Below are 18,216 nucleotides of genomic sequence, written 5' to 3' on the forward strand. Positions count from 1 at the left end.
AGCTATATCACTTAGTCTAGAAAAAAAAAGGTGAGAGCACAGAAAGCAGAAATGGCTTTCTACTAACTGTATTTGCCTGTCTGTAAGCGAGACGATAGCATGAAGCAGGATGATGAAATTCTTTGTATAAGGACTCAAGGCCTGACAAGCAGAGGAGAAAATACTCCTTAGCATCTGCTATGACTGCAGGAAAGTGAGAACAAAGGAAAATTCTGTATAACCTTTCCCATTACCCTGTATGCCCATACCCATGCAACACTTGGATTCTATAACAGCTCTTTCTTCACTGCATGCAGACTCTGTTCCTTTGATCTTGGTGGACTTCTGTTCTTTGGATATATTTTTCCTTGGGTGATAAAAGGTCCATGTGTCTCTGAGAGTAAGATTTCATGCATGCCACTCGAGAGCAGGTGCTAAATAATGTTTATAACATGAAACGGGAAGTTTGATCCTGATAAATGTATGAATTGGAAAAATTACCTTAAAGATATGCCCAGGAACATATAGGGGCTAGATATGCAGCCAGCTGAAAAGCGTGTAGGTAACATGGATTTCTGTTAAAATGCACTGGTGTTCACCACCTGTGGATCTGGTCCAAGGTCAGGATGGAAGAATCAGGGCAATAATTAGACATTCTGTTTTGCAATTAGAAACCACAGATGAAGTAATGAAAAGCTTTCCAGAACATCACTTACTATATTATTGGGTGGTGTGTTTTTTTAATTGCTTCTTAAAATTAATTCTGCTTAAGTGACTAAGTAGACAGTCACTATTCAGGTTGGGAAGTGCAGACAGGCTGGGGTAACCAAAACAAACAGGACTGAATTGATTTTCATATTAATAGGAGAGTTCATTCTAGAGAGAAAAGGTTAATTTGCTTTTCAGTGAGTTTATGAAGGGAGTACTTGTGGCTAGGGTGATAATTTATAGCTAAATCATATGTTTAAAGGCAAAAGCGATTACAGAAAAGCTAGGGACAGCATTTGCAGTATTATGCAACAGAACTGTCAGCAATATTCTCTGTGCTTTCTTCTTCCCTCAAGCACAAGGATTTGAGAAACAAGCCAGCATGATAGCAATGTCAGTTTTGGTCTTATTTTTTCTCTACGTAGCAGGCACCTTAGCAATTGCAGAACCAGAGACAATGTTGCCTCACCCAGCTTTAACGCTGTTTGTTCTGACAGTCTGAGAGTACTCCTCAAGTATGCGTGGCTTTTGTCGGGCTTGGCTTCCCCACAAGTGTGCTGTCTGCAGATACTGAATTTTCACCTGGTTAGCATACTAATTCTTAAGATTTATGAAGAAAGCAAAGGAATTTATGCCTCAGATGCTGACTGGACACGGATAAAGTAATTGTGAATATGGTTTTAATTTTTTTTTTTTGTCTTTTATTTTAACCAAGAAGAAACAGTTATATTTGTGCAACAGAGTATGAGATGGACTAACTTGTTTCTTTGGTACGTCTGGGTTTAGTAGTTGAAATTTTGGCTAGCTACCAGCAAGGTTAAATTGCAATAAAAGTGGTAACTGTGCTACTGAGTTAAGAACTGCTGCAGCAAACGTGACTTGATGCAGTGTGTGAATGGAATAGTGACTTAGAAGGAGATGTGAATATAATAAGGAAATGTTTGTAATGGCATTGTTACTCTTGTGGGTGAGGAGCAGTGACAGCAGCTTGCCCTTCCAACCTTTAATGCTATATTAAAGGCTTAAACAAACATTCAAACCTAGACGAGATCGACAAACAAATAACTACCAAGGTTTGCCCTTTGGAATTTTTGAAATTAAACTTACTATCTCATCACTTTTAGAACTGTGATTTTTGCTACACCTACCATAGTTTAGATGGTGGTGGAGTGAGAAGGTCAAATCAGACTGACATCTGAAAGGCCACGCTTTAAAATTCTGCCCTCTTTGTGTGAGTGTCTGAACTTGCAGATTTCTAAGGGAAAGTCCCCAAGAAAATAAGAGATTCACTCAAAATGTATCATTTAGCAGTACCTGAAATAATCAACCAAGCAATAATATTAACGCTGGCTTTCTAGTTCCACCAAATTGTCTTAAAAAACTCAGAACTCCAATTTGTCTTTTAAAGTTAGATGGAAACTTTCTTCACTGTGAAACGTGTTATTGTTACGAAGTCGGCAGTGGTGTATGTCAATTGATATTAATGATATTATTTCACGGTCAAATGAAGCCCATTTGAATTTAGAGTAACTGTTCGGGTTCTATGTGGTTTTTATTGTTTCATATTGTACTAGCTGTCACTCTAATCAGAAACATATTCAATATTCATTTTAAAAATGTACTGCTGTCTTCCCTTTGTCTATAGTTGCCCAAAGGATTTAGACAAATAACTGCAGTCACTGTCATTGAAAGTTATCCATGCACTTCAAGGCCTTGGTCCTACAAACGCAAGCTGTCCCATTAAAATGAACGAGCCTTTTTACATGCAGGAAGTTTCTCAGGCAGAGAGGTGCTAGAAAGATCAAGCCCTAATACATCACATTCATTCAGAGGAGAGTGTATACCTACGTTGCCTAGCTTACCCAAAAGGAAAATGGTGTGCAATGCACCTATGTCTTCAGTGGGTCTTATTTTGGTTGGTTGTCATTAGAAGGGGTTTTTTTTGCAAGACAGAAACGGAACGTACAACACTGACCATCTCAGTCTTAATTGGGTTGATGACATATAAGAAGAGCAATTGGCGGTACAACAAAGACACGCTGGATTTGTCCAGCTCTGGTAGGATATGATTGGCATTTAATCAGAAGAGAAACCATGGAAGATCGATAACACATGTTTGAACATCAGGTTTCACTCACAGCTCATAGCTGAATCAAATTGCTGTCAACTTGCATGATTGATGCATCATGTTTTCCAAAAAATGGGAGACCCTGGTATCTCTTTTGTTCCTGCCAAATTATCACCATTTTCACTGCGAAGGAGATGGTAAAACTCTATGCCGGCAATAACACAAGAATTTGAAAGAGCTTGTAGCTATAAAGAAAACCAACAGCCTCTTTTTAGCATTGTGGCAGGACTGAAAGATACTCGAGGAATCAGAAACAGTGGAGCCAGCATACAACGCTGCAGAAGCAGGTTTTCAAAGGATATTTTTACATTTGTTACTAGCTTAGTTTTAGTGCAGCAATGCCCATGAGCCCTGATCCAGTCATGGACCAGGATAACACAGAACAACAACAAAAAGCCTGCTTCCAAGTAGTTTGAAATTGCACCAGATAAGCCTCTTTCTGTGCAGAACAAGAGAACTGCGCAAAAGGGGAGCCTGTTTTCAATACTGAGAGCAAATTCTTAAGGAAAAGGAACTGGTGGCATGCCTGCAGGGGCTTTTTACAAAACTCGATAGTAAAAATTAACTGGCTTTTGAGTAGTCGGTGCTATCCCCCAAAAGAACCTTCACTTTTCTTTATGCCAATAACCAAGTTTTGCAATTTGAGGCTGAACCTTGCAAAATATCACAGCTCGTCTCCAGGATAATGTCTGAGCTTCACAAAGCTGGAGAAGACAACTAAACCATTCTCAATCCAAATCAGCTCTTGACACCTCTGCGATGGAAAGGCACGTATCAGGAGATTATTTGAGGCTGGATTATACAGGAATGCTTCAGGCTAGAATTATTTTAGGCTCATTTTCTAGTACAGAAAGGTCCCTGATGCTCCTGAAGCAAAGGGGCAAAAAAGAGAGTACTCGCATGTTGTAAACACCCTTGGCTGACGTGTACAAAAGTACATATAGGTACTTTCACAGGCTATAAAATAAGAGTTCAAATTGACCAAGAAATAGATAAAACCTGTAATCTTCAGGATGCTATCTGCAGTAAAGATTATGTATTGCAGATCACAAACTGTGTTAAAAGAAGTATCTTCTTTGCTGTGGCAAAGAAATGGTTGCACCTTCCACGTTTCCAGGCTCACATGTGGGCATGATAAAATCTTAACAACATGCCATTAAATATGCCTTTACAACATCCCTTCCGCCTCAGCTAGATATATCTGTGAATCCTGCCTTTGCGCTGGAGATTAAATAAACTCCCTGGATAGCTGAGAAGAATTTAAGTATGACCTGATAGTTTCTCAGCTTTACAATAATATTGTCTGTCGGTTTGTGCTGTATCCAAGATACTGTTCTCTGATCCATGCTCAGAAAACAGATATTGATGGTTTTAGCTGATTAGCATCTGTATACCATTTGGCATTTCAGTCTCAAAACGTATTTTACAAAATGTTGCAGCAGGTGGTTTCTAGACTGTGCACAGTGATGCTCAATGCAAATATTTCCCTGCATCACATAGCTAATGCCTTGAAACTTCTTTCTCTCTTAAAAAATCAGTAGTGCTGTTGAGTTTAGCCAGTGGAGTCCAACATTTTGACTGAGACATGAGTCCAACCTTTTGACTTGCACCCCATATGAAGGTAGGGGAAGGTTTTCTCACCAGTCCCGTCCTCTATAAAACAGGACATCATCTACTAGCTGGTCAAAATGCAGGTACTCCTACAACCCAAATGCATCCAGTAAATTTGGGAAAGGCATTTAGACAGGTGACAACACAGGGAAAGAACTCACTGTTACATGCTGTAAAGTATACAGTCACTCCTTAAACGTGACCCCACTCGCACCTGTCACACAAATGGAATACCCAAATTTTAGTCAAGCAGCAGATGCATGTCACGTTATGTATTGGGTTTGAGTGTCAAGATTTTGTTAGTATGGGGGCTACAGGGGTGGCTTCTATAAGAAGCTGGCAGAAGCTTCCCCATGTCAGATAGAGCCAATGCCATCCGGCTCCAAGATGGACCCACCGCTGGGGCAAGGCCAAGCCCATCAGTGATGGTGACAGAGTCTCTGTGATAATATATTTAAGAAGGGTAAAAAATGTTATGGGGTAACAGCAACCACAGCTGGAGAGAAGAGTGAGAATATGTGAAAGAAACAACCCTGCAGACACCAAGGTCAGTGAAGACGGAACGGGAGGAGGTGCTCCAGGCACCGGAGCAGAGATTCCCCTGCAGCACATGGTGAAGACCATGGTGAGTCAGGTTGTCCCCCTGCAGCCCATGGAGGCTAATGGTGGAGCAGATATCCACCTGCAGCTCATGGAGGACCCTACGCTGGAACAGATGGATGCCCAAAGAAGGCAGTGACCTTGTGGAGAGCTCACACTGGAGCAGGCTCTTGGCAGGACCTGCGGACCCATGGAGAGAGGAGCACATGCTTGAGCAGGTTTGCTGGCAGGACTTGTGACTCTGTGGGGGACCCACACTGGAGCAGTCTGTTGCTGAAGGACTGCATCCCATGCCATGGAAGGGATCCACGGAGGACCCCACAGGAGGACCCCGCACTGGAGCAGGGGAAGAGCATGAGGAGTCCTCCCCTGAGGAGGAAGGAGCAGCAGAGACAACACATGATGAACTGACCACAACCCTCATTCCCAGTCCCCCTGCGCCACTGCGAGGGGAGGAGGTAGAGAAATTGGGAGTGAAGTTGAGACAGGGAAGAAGGTAGGGGTGGAGAGAAGGTGTTTTAAGATTTGGTTTTATTTGTCATTACCCTACTCTGATTTGATTGGCAATAAATTAAATTCATTTCCCCAAGTTGAGTCTCTTTTGCCCATGATGGTAATTGGTGAGTGATCTCCCTGTCCTTATCTCGACCCACAAACCTTTTGTATATTTTCTCTCCCCTGTCCAACTGAGGAGGGGAGTGATGGAGCAGCTTTGCTGGGCACCTGGCATCCAACCAGGGTCAACCCACCACAGAAGGGAGAGGCTGTGAGGGTACCTCAGGAAAAGGGTAGAGGAGAGTAGGATACAAGTTTACTCTCGTGGCCTGCAGTCTGCTCCCTGCCCTCACGTGCCTTTAAGAAAATGTTTGCTCACCCATTGTCTATTTAATAAAACAGTGCTTCAGACCTTTCATTCATTTAAGCTTTCCATCAAACTTCCCTGAAATTCTTTTAAACAAATTGCATTTTGGCAGTAAGTGAAAAGAGCAGGTAACTGTGATGCATCTCACAGGATCCATCACTCATGTTCATAGCTTATGTGGAGTGAGGGTGGATGCAAAGCTGGGGAAACCAAGCAGCTTCTGAGAAAAGATCACACTTTACTTGACTTTAACATCCATCACCTTTATTATAAACAGGTGGCCCAATCCCCCAAATAAGGAAGTGCAACAGTTTTCAGAATTAGGAGTAGGATCTCTGTGCGAAAAGTAAAATTCACTCTTCCTGTGATAAGCTGTGGAGCAGAAAACTAGTGAGACCATCCTCAGAGACTTTCCCTCCTCATCTGGTCCATGGAAAATGGACAGAAATTTCAGATAATAGTGCGCAGTCAACAGCAGCGGTTCAACTCCCTCCAGCCCCCTGGATATAATAGAGCTGAAGCTGCGAGTCACCCACTGGTGTCTGTCTCCAGACTGGCTTCTGTGGGACCTGAGCAGCATCAGGCCAAGGATGGATGGCACTGTCACGAGCTGCCTGGGTCCTGCACTGACCGCAGGGCAGCTGGGGAGATATCTGAGCACCCCTGAGCCCCCGTACCCTGCCCCTGCCTCGGCTCCAGACCTCCAGAGAGACCCAGGGAGAGCGGAGACAGCTGTGACATTTTGGCTCTTGCTTGTTTTGAGTTTATGACCGAGATGTCCTGTTCCAGCTTCAGGTCACAGAGCACAAGCCTGCCATGCCATGCAGATGGCATCTGTGTGGAAAGCAGTGAAAAGAGGATAAATTAGCCAGAAAGCGTGTGGTGGCGTAACAAGGATGATGAAGTACAGTCATGGTTGCATAAGAACAGTGTATGTTCTAGTAGGTATATAACAATGAATTAAGGCTGCTGTGAAAATACATAAATTCTCCTTTTTCTTTTTCTTTTTTCTTTTTTTTTTCTTTTTCATTAACTTCTGCTGGCTTGGGAGCCATTCCTGTACACAATTCCAAATTCCATAAAGTGATTTATGTACGACTAGAAATGATTTTAGATATTCAGGCCCATGTTGCAACAAACTTCAAGCTGATGGCTGAACTATAACTTTGGAATCCAATTTAAATTGGCCATTTTAGCACAAAGCTACACACATTTTTTTTATTGCAAATTGATAGAGGAGACATTCTCTGTTGTAAAACAAATTGTATTTTGTTTATCTAGCATTTAAATGTCCAGTGATAAAGCAATAACAAAAAAAGAAGAGCTGAAGTAATGAATAAGACAAATTCCAACTCAGTTTGACATTTTCCTCCAGCATGATGATTTTCAACCTTTTTTTCTCCATTTTCAGGCACCTCCTAGCCTTCCATTGCAAACTGCTCCCTTTGAATTCATCTTTCTTAGATATGGCTGATTAAAACTGGAGACAGTATTGCAGATGAGGTCTCAGTAGTACCTTGCAAAATGGCATGAACTCTCCCTCATCTCTACTGAAAATATCCTGTCAGAGGCATTTTTGGATTGCCATTGCCTTTTCACAGCACTGGTGGCTCTCAGTTGTCCCATGGCCAATACACCCAGATCCTTCTCAGCGTCAGTCATCCCTAGCTAATGAGCTCCCAGTATAAAGCAAAAAAGTGATAATAGTCCCCAAGCCCAAGCCCATTTACACTCTGTATGATAAAATTTAATTCCACTTCTATTACTTTTTCCCCTGAGGTCATCCAGTCCTCCCCCCCTGACAGCCTGGTGCTCTTTACACTGGTGCCTCCTTATGGTGTCATCAGCAAATTTCATTTGTGCCCTTTACACTGTGTCATTTTCATGCCAACACCACTAAAATAAATATTAAGTAAAACCAGTCATGTTCTCTGTCGCATTGCTCTGAAAACACCCGTGAAACTGAAGTGAGCCCACTCTTTTAACAAGGGCACAGATGTACAGCTAGAAAAGTGTTTAGCCAAGTACAGACATCCCTATAAGCGCCCCCCCCCCGCGCCCTATGCCGTTACAGATCCATCTGCCTTACGGACGTCACCATAGAGCTCCTTTGGAAGCACACTCCAAGAGGGGTACACACCATACAGCCCACTGTATGGCCATGCCAGGCAGGAGCCAAATCATTGAGGAGAACATCTGTAGGACACGGCTGTGTGCCGCTGGGATGAGCACGTGCCTCCCTGCTGCACCAGGGCTGCCGAGTCCCCCCCAGCCCGGGGGCCATGACGTACCCCTGCATGCAGCAGCCGCCAAGGCAACATCACCACTGCTGGGGCCTCCAGGGCAGCATCAGCCCCACCAGGCTGCCAAGAGCCGGGCCAACCCACAGCAGCCACAGGGCATACGGGAGCAATAAGAGAAAGAAATAGAGGCAGGGCATAGGCCCTCCAGGTGGTGAATACAACAGACGCCTCAAAATTTCATTTTGATAATCTTCAACTCGTCTTGCCACTGGCTTTAAATGCTCGTGCACAGGTGTCACATCTTTGTCCTCCAGTTCTCTCCCTGGTCATGTAATACACACACTTTTATTTGAAGGAAGCCCAAGTAAGTGAAACTCTATGGCCTTGACTTTTATTCTCAGCACCCCATGCAGGTTTTCTGAAAAGAACTGTTATAAAGATTTTTCAAAGAAATTGGGGTCACCTGCAGCAGTGAACTGAACATAATTGGGAAGTACTGTAGATATCCTCTGTTTGGAAATGCATTGCGTGTGGATGATGGCTAGTTCGGTTTTGTATGAGTTTCTGACTTCGCATGCTATTTCTAAAAGCTGTAAATGGAGCAGGTCCTTCCCCCCCCTCCTTCCACCCTCTCCTCCTACTCACTGACTTTTCATCTTAAATTAAATTGGGTACAAATACTGTAACAAATAATTTTCTCTCTACACTATAAGAAGATAGGCATAGACAGAAGTTCAGACACATACCGCACATAGCATCTTTACGAGATAAAGATCAGCAGTGTGGCTTTCTGTCACAGGGTTTGCCTTTAAAAATTGTAATCATCAGCTTAGCATGTTTATCATCCTCTAAGAGGGATACTCTTACCACTGCCTATGAAGAGAGATGGCTGTGATAAAAGATCACCTTTATGTTTATCAGAACCTTTTAATTGCCCACAGCATGCGTCCCTTTAGGATCTAAACTGCGTCTCTTACAAGCATTTGTATTGAGAAAGAAAGGTGTTGCTGTGATTTGAAAAGCTGTTCTCAGAGCTGCATGTTAAAATGGATGTATCTCCATCAGCCCAAATTTAAAAGGGGAACAGAGAGATTGCTGGCTTCCCCAGCTTCCTTTACCTGCACAGGAGAGAGGAGCTAGAAAGCAACTAGCCCTTCCCTGCTGCCTCTTGCTGTTTTCTGCTTTTTGTGCTACTGAGGTGAGTAGAGCAGCCCCGGCTGCTTCCTTTGCTTTGCTTGAATCAGGAGACTGATAACAGCAAAAGCAGACTCCCCTCCTGTCTCCCCCAGCCGTTTGTGACTGCCGGCCCCAGAACGGCTTGCAGAAGCTGACAATTACAACTTGCTGATTCAGCCCAAGCTCAGGCTTTTTTAACTTGCTCCAGATATTGACTGCTTTATAGAGTCAGATGCCAGCTGGAAACGGGATGCCCCAGACCCCACAAGTAAATGTTCTCCTTGTGCTGTTTCATACAGCAAAAAGCACAGCACAGTAGATCCCCCTATGAAGTGCAGAGAGCAGCTCAGGGCATCTTTAGAGTAACTTGTTCAACACACAGGCTGAGATGATTGGGTGTTATTGCTGTAAATCAGACCTTCCAAACAGCTGTCATTTTTTTTCTAGCTCTTCCCTGAATTCTTGCTGCTTTAACTTCCTTCTGTCACAGATCTCAGGACCATTTCCCCACTTGGCCCAAGCAGTCAAGCAAAATATGCAGGGTCTTACTGACTGTTTCATCCAGGAGGAGAACTTGATGAGGATACCAGATAACTTGGTGGTAATTGTGCTTCTTATCAAGAACAGGCAAAGTCTCCCTTTTTACCATTTCACGAGGAAATGAAAAACATGCACTCATTCCACTGCTGTCAGAATCAAGTCTTCGTTCTGAAAGGGCCTCCCAGGGCCTTTCCTTGGGCTGGACTTACCTTACGTACTTGGGTTGTGCTGGAACAATCGTCACTGTCTGCCTACAGCATGTGTTTGCCTGTCACCTACACACTGCAACCCAATATGGGATTGAAATGAAAGTCCATTCTTCTGACCAATGGGGTTCCAACTGCACGAATCTTTGGATCGAACAGGGAGAAGGACTATTTTCTGGGGTTTGGAGGTGACATTAATTCAGCTGTCTGCTTTCAGGAGCTCTAGAACTTCTTGGAGCCAACCTGAAGGACTATTTTTCCCAACAGTTTGACCCAATCTGCAACAACATCCTAGGCACATCCACCCAAAGCTGCATGGCAAGGGAATAGTAATCCCTATCTCTGTAACATGACTCTTTTCCATACGGCAGCCAGCCTGCAAGACATGTTCGTAGCAGTTTTGCTGTCTACTCTGCTGCTTCTAAAGTGTAGACTGATTCTAGGTAACAAGGAGAAAATTCTGGATATAACTCACTTATTTGCTATTTTCCTGAGGAATAACTGAACAATTCAACACAAAGGCTGTTGCCGAAATCCCAGGCCAATCATTGCAAAAGTGTTCTTAGGGAAAAGCTATCGCTTTGCTTCTTCTCACACTTACTATGTATATACTCACCGTCTATTTGCCCTTCAATGGTCCGCATCTGTTACCATATCAGCCCAGCAAAATACAGGTGGTTCTACAGCAGATGGTGGCATATCTCTGCAAGCTCAATCTAACAGAAGTAATATTAAGGGCACCTTCTTCAGGAAAAGCAGATTTTTGCTCCGGGAGAAGAATATGAAAATGTCCAGATACCAAATGTTATGAATCCAGCAATAACGTAGCTCCCCTGATAATGACAGTGGTTTGAATATTTTTTATTTGAATAGATCTGCCTGCATTACCAATATCTACAGTGTTGCTTGGTAACTATTTTCTGATACCGGGAGAATGAAAAACAATTTTTCAAAACTAAATTCCAATTCTGATATTAAGTCTTGCATTTTAGTGGTTTCAGTCTGTCCTCTGTATTGCTGTCCGGCTACAGCAATATTCTTGGTAACATTTGTCTATGGCATGCCCATTTTTTCACTTTCTCTCCTTTCCTAGAAGATGCCAAGTGAGTTTGTAAGTAAATATTTTACACTGCTTCCTTGGAAATATGTTGCTGCTGTAAGAAGAGTCGGTGAAACCATAAAGTTTGAATGCAGGTGATCTCTGACACCAGTTGTATAATTCAGAATGAGTTTAATGACGTAAGTAGAAAGTAATTCTAAATTATCAGTGGACAGAAATAAAATTACCACATAAAGTAGAAAAGCAAATTATACTAAAGTGTTGCATGAAACAGAGGTGCATACATTTAAATATTAGTCACACTTCTATGTATATATTTTGCTGGTGGTGCAATGCCAGCATTTGCTTATTTTCCAGAAGCTGCGTTGTGTGGTCATGAAGATAAAGGAATAGAATAATAACAATAGTAATAACAATAATAACAAATGTAACACTGTTGATAGGATCATAATTCAGTAACGAATAAAATACCACAGTGCTCTACTAAATTACTTGTTAAAATTTAACTCAGTCAATAAAAAGGATAATTAAAAAGAGGAAGGAAGAAAAACCCACTGTGCTGTAGTTTTAAAAGTGTATCTGTTTATTTCCTCACATGTTGCAAATTTCTCTTACAAAGCCATTTCTTTCCAATTCTATGGGGATTAACAAATTCACTTCTGCCTTTTACGCTAACATCGACAGCGCTACAGAAGGTGGTAGGATTCTTGTAAATGCCATGGTTTTGGTGATTTGTGGATATTTCCATGACTAAAGAAATGTAGCAGTTGTGTGAGACAGTCCCTAAAATCTCTATTTGCTCTCTGACAATGCCAGATTGTGTAGGAAGCTGCCAAGGGATCTGTGTTCAAAAGTGAAATTCCCACCTCCCTAAATATATGTGCAGTGACTTTCTGAAACATGACTGCTTTTCATAACAAGTATCCACTGTTTGTTCATTTGCTCTATAAATGTTTTCTTTTCAGTGAAGGCATGAAAGTGGCAGTTCAGAACTGTAAGAGTAGAAGAAGATCAGAAGAAAACATATAATATTTATTTAACATCTATCTGTAGTAGCAAAATTTTTGCTTATAAGAGGGTAAGTGATTACATCTCTTCTATGCCATAACTTTTACAAAAGAAGATAGAGCCTTTATAACACCCTTTCCCCGGCTTTGAAAGAACAGCAAAGCCTGCATAGTAGATGATGGAGAAGTCCACAGCCACTGAATGTACCTCCTAAAAAGTCCTTCTCAAATCATGGCCAAACAGACAACTTAAAGCCTGGGAATTTCAACAGTGACAAGCTTGTAAAATGTAGAAATGAACATCATCTGTAGCAAAATCAGCTGTCTAAAACTTGCTATAGTTTGCCAGGTGAAAACTGTCTTCTTGTGTTTTAAAAAAAGAAATGGAAGGTTTGTTTCGTAGCACTGGCTTTGGTACAGCCTCCAGGGCCCCTAGGTTCTGCCTTCCTAGGGAGGCTGTGAAGCCTCCAACACTGAAAGTCCTTAAAAAAAACGGGTTAGGTGGAGCTCTCTGGAGTGACATAGGCAGCTGTAGCTAAGGGAATGGCCCAGAGGTCAGTCACCTCAGGAGGTCTCACTCCTATCATTAGATTTCTAATATTATTAAGAGGATTCAGTAATAATTGTACTAACAGACTTGTCCTTTTTCTGCAAACACTGGAAGTGCTTAAGTCAAGACCAGATATCTTTCAGAAGGAATGCTGTGCTTCAAGTATGCTGCGATCCAAAAAGCGACAAGTGGATACATTTTTGCTCGGTGCCACAGAGCAAATGTCAAGCCCAATGGTTGCAATGATCCCCAACAATTCTAAATTTATGGAATATGTCACAGCATTTGTTTTTCATTGTTTAGCTACAGATGTACTTAATATTGCCCAAAACCAGCCATAATGGAGGGGCAAGTTCTTCTCTACACCCTCTTCTCACACAGAAATCTGGCATCTGTGATTTTTCAAATTCCTGTGGTGGTGGTTTATTCAATTTATTCAATTACTGAGACAATAAGGGCAGGATGTGGTCTTTGTGGTATTAACATCACCAAATACTAAAAAATTATGAACTTTATGCCAAGAAACAATGGTTGAGAAATTGTTGGTTCTCTTTATTTGGGGGGCGGGGGGGATGTTGAACTTCTAGGGATCACATCAACTTTTTTGTCAAAACCATCAAGTTCTCCTAAGATTGTATGACTCAGTCTGATGGAGCTTTTCAAATAACAGTACCCTAAAGTGGGCAATGCTGCTGACAAATTAAAAAATAGATTCTCATCTTGCTGAGAGGAAAAAGGGCATGTTGTTGGGTGTTTTGGCATTTCATAGGTGTGATACACTAAGAACTGAAAACTCCTCCCAAGCTCTGGGAATTTAACATCTCAAGGCATCAAGCCCATGCAGAACCAGAAATTACTGTTGCTGTTACTTGGGAGATCTTTTACAATTAGACATTTTCCTCATGTTTTGATGCTTTTGATCACTAATATTGCACCGTTTATTTCTCTCCTTTTATTACTGTCAAGGCTAAAATAATATGTGGGGGAGAAATGCACTCAGAAAAGACAGATTATAGTTTCATTCCCACGCCCACACTGCAAAATACAGCATACAATAAATCTGCAAGTGAATCTGGATTCGTGACTTAAGTGGGCCATTAATATTTAACATATGCAGTACCTACTCTTCTGCAGGTTTGTCCATATCCTACTCTAATGTCCTGTAAACAGGTTCCAGATAATTTCTGACATCTCTGGAGCAGGAAACTGCTATGTATACAAAACTCAAACTGTGCTGAAGATGAGAAATGATGGCAGAAATAAGTGTTAGAGCCCTTTGATCCCCCCTTCCTCTCTGCAGCAGTAAATATATTCAGAAAGGCAGTGCTGTAGATTTATAAATGTTAGCACTTTGAGTCAAACTAATTTATTCTATAAACTTCCCTGACATTATGAAAACTTTACAAAGAGATCATTGCATGTGAAGTATTAAAATACTATAATTTTAACTTAAAAACCCCACTCACCAGACATTTAAGTGCCTTTCTGTATATCTTCTGTGTTTAGAAGTGTTTTAAGAATAAATGGAAACACCATAAAGATGATAAAATAAATTATGCCTCTTGAAGTTTAGGAATAACACCAACATAAAATAAAATGACACGAATCCATTTTTCATAGATCAAGACTCAAGCCGTAGGCCTGAGCAGCTAGGAAGAAGTAGTGTAGAAGGAGCTTGTTCTGAATGAATTGATGATGACGAGGGAGCTGGTGATGCCACTGGAAAATGTCTAACTTGGTTGCAGAGGGGTTGAGTATAGATATCTTGCGGGGCTGGCCTTGCCTCTCAGGTGGTGACAGTGGACCAGTTGTCCTGGTGGAAAACTGGTTTTTTTGGTTTCACTTCAGGACTCAACCAGTTGCAAAGCTGAGAGTGTCTGAGTGGGGACTGTGGATGTCTCATTGTGAGCACTGGACTGGACTATTTTCGAGACAGATGGCTTGAAGCTGCAAGTTACAGCACTTTGCTACATTGGTCCAGTCTAGAAGGCAACACCACTGCCTGCAGAGGCAGATCAGACTGTACAAACTGCAGCTGCATTTTCAGACTTTTTCCTCTGCTTGTACTCCATGCTGAGAGCTGGAACAAAGGCAAAATCCCAAAAGGAGACAAAGCCTGGAGGCTGGACAAGTTTTTCATCATATCTGAGCAGATGTCTGTCAAGAAAGATGATAAATAATGGGTGGAGTATTTTTTCTCCTGATGCGAAGCTCTCTCTTACCAGCAATTATAGATACCACTTTCATAACATCTATTACAGGCTGGGAAAACCTTGATGCCTTGTTTAATTCAGAATGATGCTACGTATTTCTTTGGCTGCAACAGATACATAAGACATTTGTTTCACTCTCCATGGTGGTTTTCCATAGATTTTCAAATCCTGTCCCACCTTTTGCTTCATGTCCAAGCGTGTTCTTTAGCAGCTGTCTGTGACTCTGAGGTAAGGCTCATACATGACATCTACCTTTTTCTGCCATTTGGCTGGGGAAACCAACCTCTCCTGGGTACTGGCCAGATGATGGTTCTCACCACTTTTCAATCCTAAAGGAAGCGATCAAGTGCAGTCCTAAACAGCAACGTGTATCTGCTTTGTACAGCTTATGAATGTGGCTACCCAAATTTCAGCACCCAAGTTAGACTGCGGAGAGCTAGCTCAGATATTTTTCTTCACAGCACCATCTAGTGCTACTTATGTAAGCCACCTTTTTCTGCCTTTTCTCACATAAACACATATATGTTTTAAAACAAACACAAAATAAACCTGAGTCATTTAAAAAAAAAAAAAAAAGGTACTGGAATAAGTACTGGTTTTTCCCCGGGGAGATAATGTGAGAAAAAAATCACAGCAATAGATGTGCAGTGATTTCTTGCACTCTAGAAACAATATTAATGGAGATGTTACAAAAACGTGAACAAAGCAGGATAAAATAGAAAGTTCGTCATTTAAAATTATGTGTTTTGTCTGGACTAAGAAAGTGCTTGTGGTTAGGTGTGGGTTTCCTAAACTGGACTCCCTTGCCCTTAATATGCCTTGCCGCCTTACTCTAACCTCAGACAAAGCCTTTTGTTTGACACTGTTAAAACATGTTTAACTTCACTGAATAATGAATGCTGCAGGTAAAGTGTGTCTTTACCAACAGCTCAACAATTGCCATCAATTATAGCGTGAGTTCTTACAGTAAACATTCCCTAAGGCTCCATGATAATCATTGCCACAACAGCCAAAAAGACCCCTATAATCTCTCCCCCAAAATTCAATTTGTTCTTTGCTGTGGTAAAAGGGAAAAAAAAAAAAAAGGCAGCAAAGGGACAAAGAGGAAAGGGAAAAATGGAAAATGCAAAATGGAAAATGGAAAAGGGAAAGGGGAAAAATAGGAAAAATGGGAAAAAGAAGGAAAAGGGGAAAAATGGGAAAAAGGAGGAAAAGAGGAAAAAGGGGAAGAAGGGGAAGGGGAAGGGAAAAAAGGGGGAAAGGGAAAGAGAAAGGGAAAGGGAAAGACAACCAAGCAAGCAAAATGCTTGTTCAATTTTATTTTTTAAAGTCCTGATTACAAATAAATAATTGAACTTTCCCAATCATCCTGAAAATTGCCGACATACGGAGGCGGAAGCTATGACAGCAACCAGAGGTTTTTCCAGGGATTTTTCACATGTTCATTTTGCACTGTTGTAATAAATTCTCACAGAGTCTTCTGGAGATCACAGTGGGATCCAACTGCCATCTAGACAATGCAGAGACAGAGAGCTGTCTAGAACACTATATATTGATAGGATTTAGATGTACAAATATTCCCCCTCCACAAAATCATGTCTAGTCTAGTCACATATTCATTGGTTGTAACTTTGTAATTTGACCTTGACAGCTTGTAAATTTTCAGGACACTATTCTTAAAAGCAATTCTGGCAGGTTATGCTTTCAATGGTTGGACTTTATAGGGAAAGGTACAAGTTTTAAATAGCTTTTCTGTAAAAATCCCAGAGAGTATGCCAAAGGCAAACTAATGACGACTGGTGAAGCCACAAATGGAATTGGGTAATATATTGATACGAGCAGTAAACAGTAGTCGATTTTAACAGCAACTAGTATAGAATAACACGTCTAATTTAATTTATGAACCTAATTAAAACGTTGGAGAGACTTGACACAGAAAAACTAGTTGTTATATTATTTCCGTATTTTTATTTGCTGCCCATCAGAAAATGGGAAGGACATTATAGTGCTTGATGTTAATTTGTTCATCTGCTTATGCTGTTGGCATTTCTCGCCTGCTTGTGGCATTTTTGCAAGTAATTCTAGCTGTTCCTAATCCTGATTCAAAGAAACAATTGATTTTCTTGTTATGATTTATTATCATTGATCAGTCTGCGAATAACACATTTTTTGCTTTTGGCACATTGTACAGCCACAGCTAAGGTTACCAACCTTTTTATACTTCTCTCTGCAGGGAAGAAGTAACTATGGCTCCAGAAGTGCAAATGCTCTTTCTTTGTGAGCAGCTCTGCCCATAGGAGTAAATCCCAGTGAAGTCACTGGGATAATTCATGTGCACAAGACTGTGCCGCCCAGGACTGTGACGCTTACGTGTAGCTCGGCTGGAAAGCTTCTAACTAATCTTTTCTTTATATCATACATTTTTAAAGAATTCCAAACTGTTAATACTCATAATTGTGAAAGCTGGGGGTCTGAGCCTGCCTGAATTGTAGTTCTAGTATAGCCCTGAGAGACAGCAAGGCTTCTTTACAGTGAACAAACTAAAAATCCAGCTTTGGTTTTTCGGTATTTGAATGTTTACCTTATGAAGAATATTGAAATGAAAGAAAGAAGCTTGCTGCTAAGTTTTTTCTGCAAAATAAAATAAGCATTACTAACTTCTATTTCTGTCTCATTTTCAGGTCTTATAGGCCTGTCTTGTTTCACTTGTACTTTCACTAAATAAAAATGATCATTATATTGCTGTAAAACACAGCTAAAAGGGGAAGATTTCACTCTGGCAACTGCTGAAGACAAAATGTACCATAAAACATATATATGCTCTAGAAGATACCATTTACTAACTAATAAGAAAAATATTTCGGACCTTCACAAGGAGAATTATATTTATGGTTTTTTATATTCCCTTGTGCTGGTGAAGAGCGTAGTTTTCACTTTACTTTTGGTATCAAACTTCCACAAGAACTCTCCATACTGTACAAGAGCAGACTTCCCCCAGTCACTGAGGGTGGAAGGGAGGAGGTGTTTGTCCTTCTGTGTCCCCCCAAACAGTGCATTAGTCGTGTTTTCTGTGCTTCAAGAGTGGCTCCTTCTTCCACATGATTTGTTGGAATCACAGGTGTAAGTCAAGATCATAGAATAATAGAACCATAGAATCATAGAATTGCCTAGGTTGGAAGGGACCTTTCAGATCATATAGTCTAACCATCAATGTAACTCTAAAAAAAAAGGTCACTAAACCACATCTCTATGTACTATGTCTACCTGTCTTTTTAAGACCTCCAGGGACGGTGATTCAACCACTTCCCAGAGCAGCCTGTTACAATGCTTAAT

This window comes from Chroicocephalus ridibundus, chromosome 1 (genome assembly GCF_963924245.1).
Source record: "Chroicocephalus ridibundus chromosome 1, bChrRid1.1, whole genome shotgun sequence".
In the NCBI taxonomy this organism is placed as follows: Eukaryota; Metazoa; Chordata; class Aves; order Charadriiformes; family Laridae; genus Chroicocephalus; species Chroicocephalus ridibundus.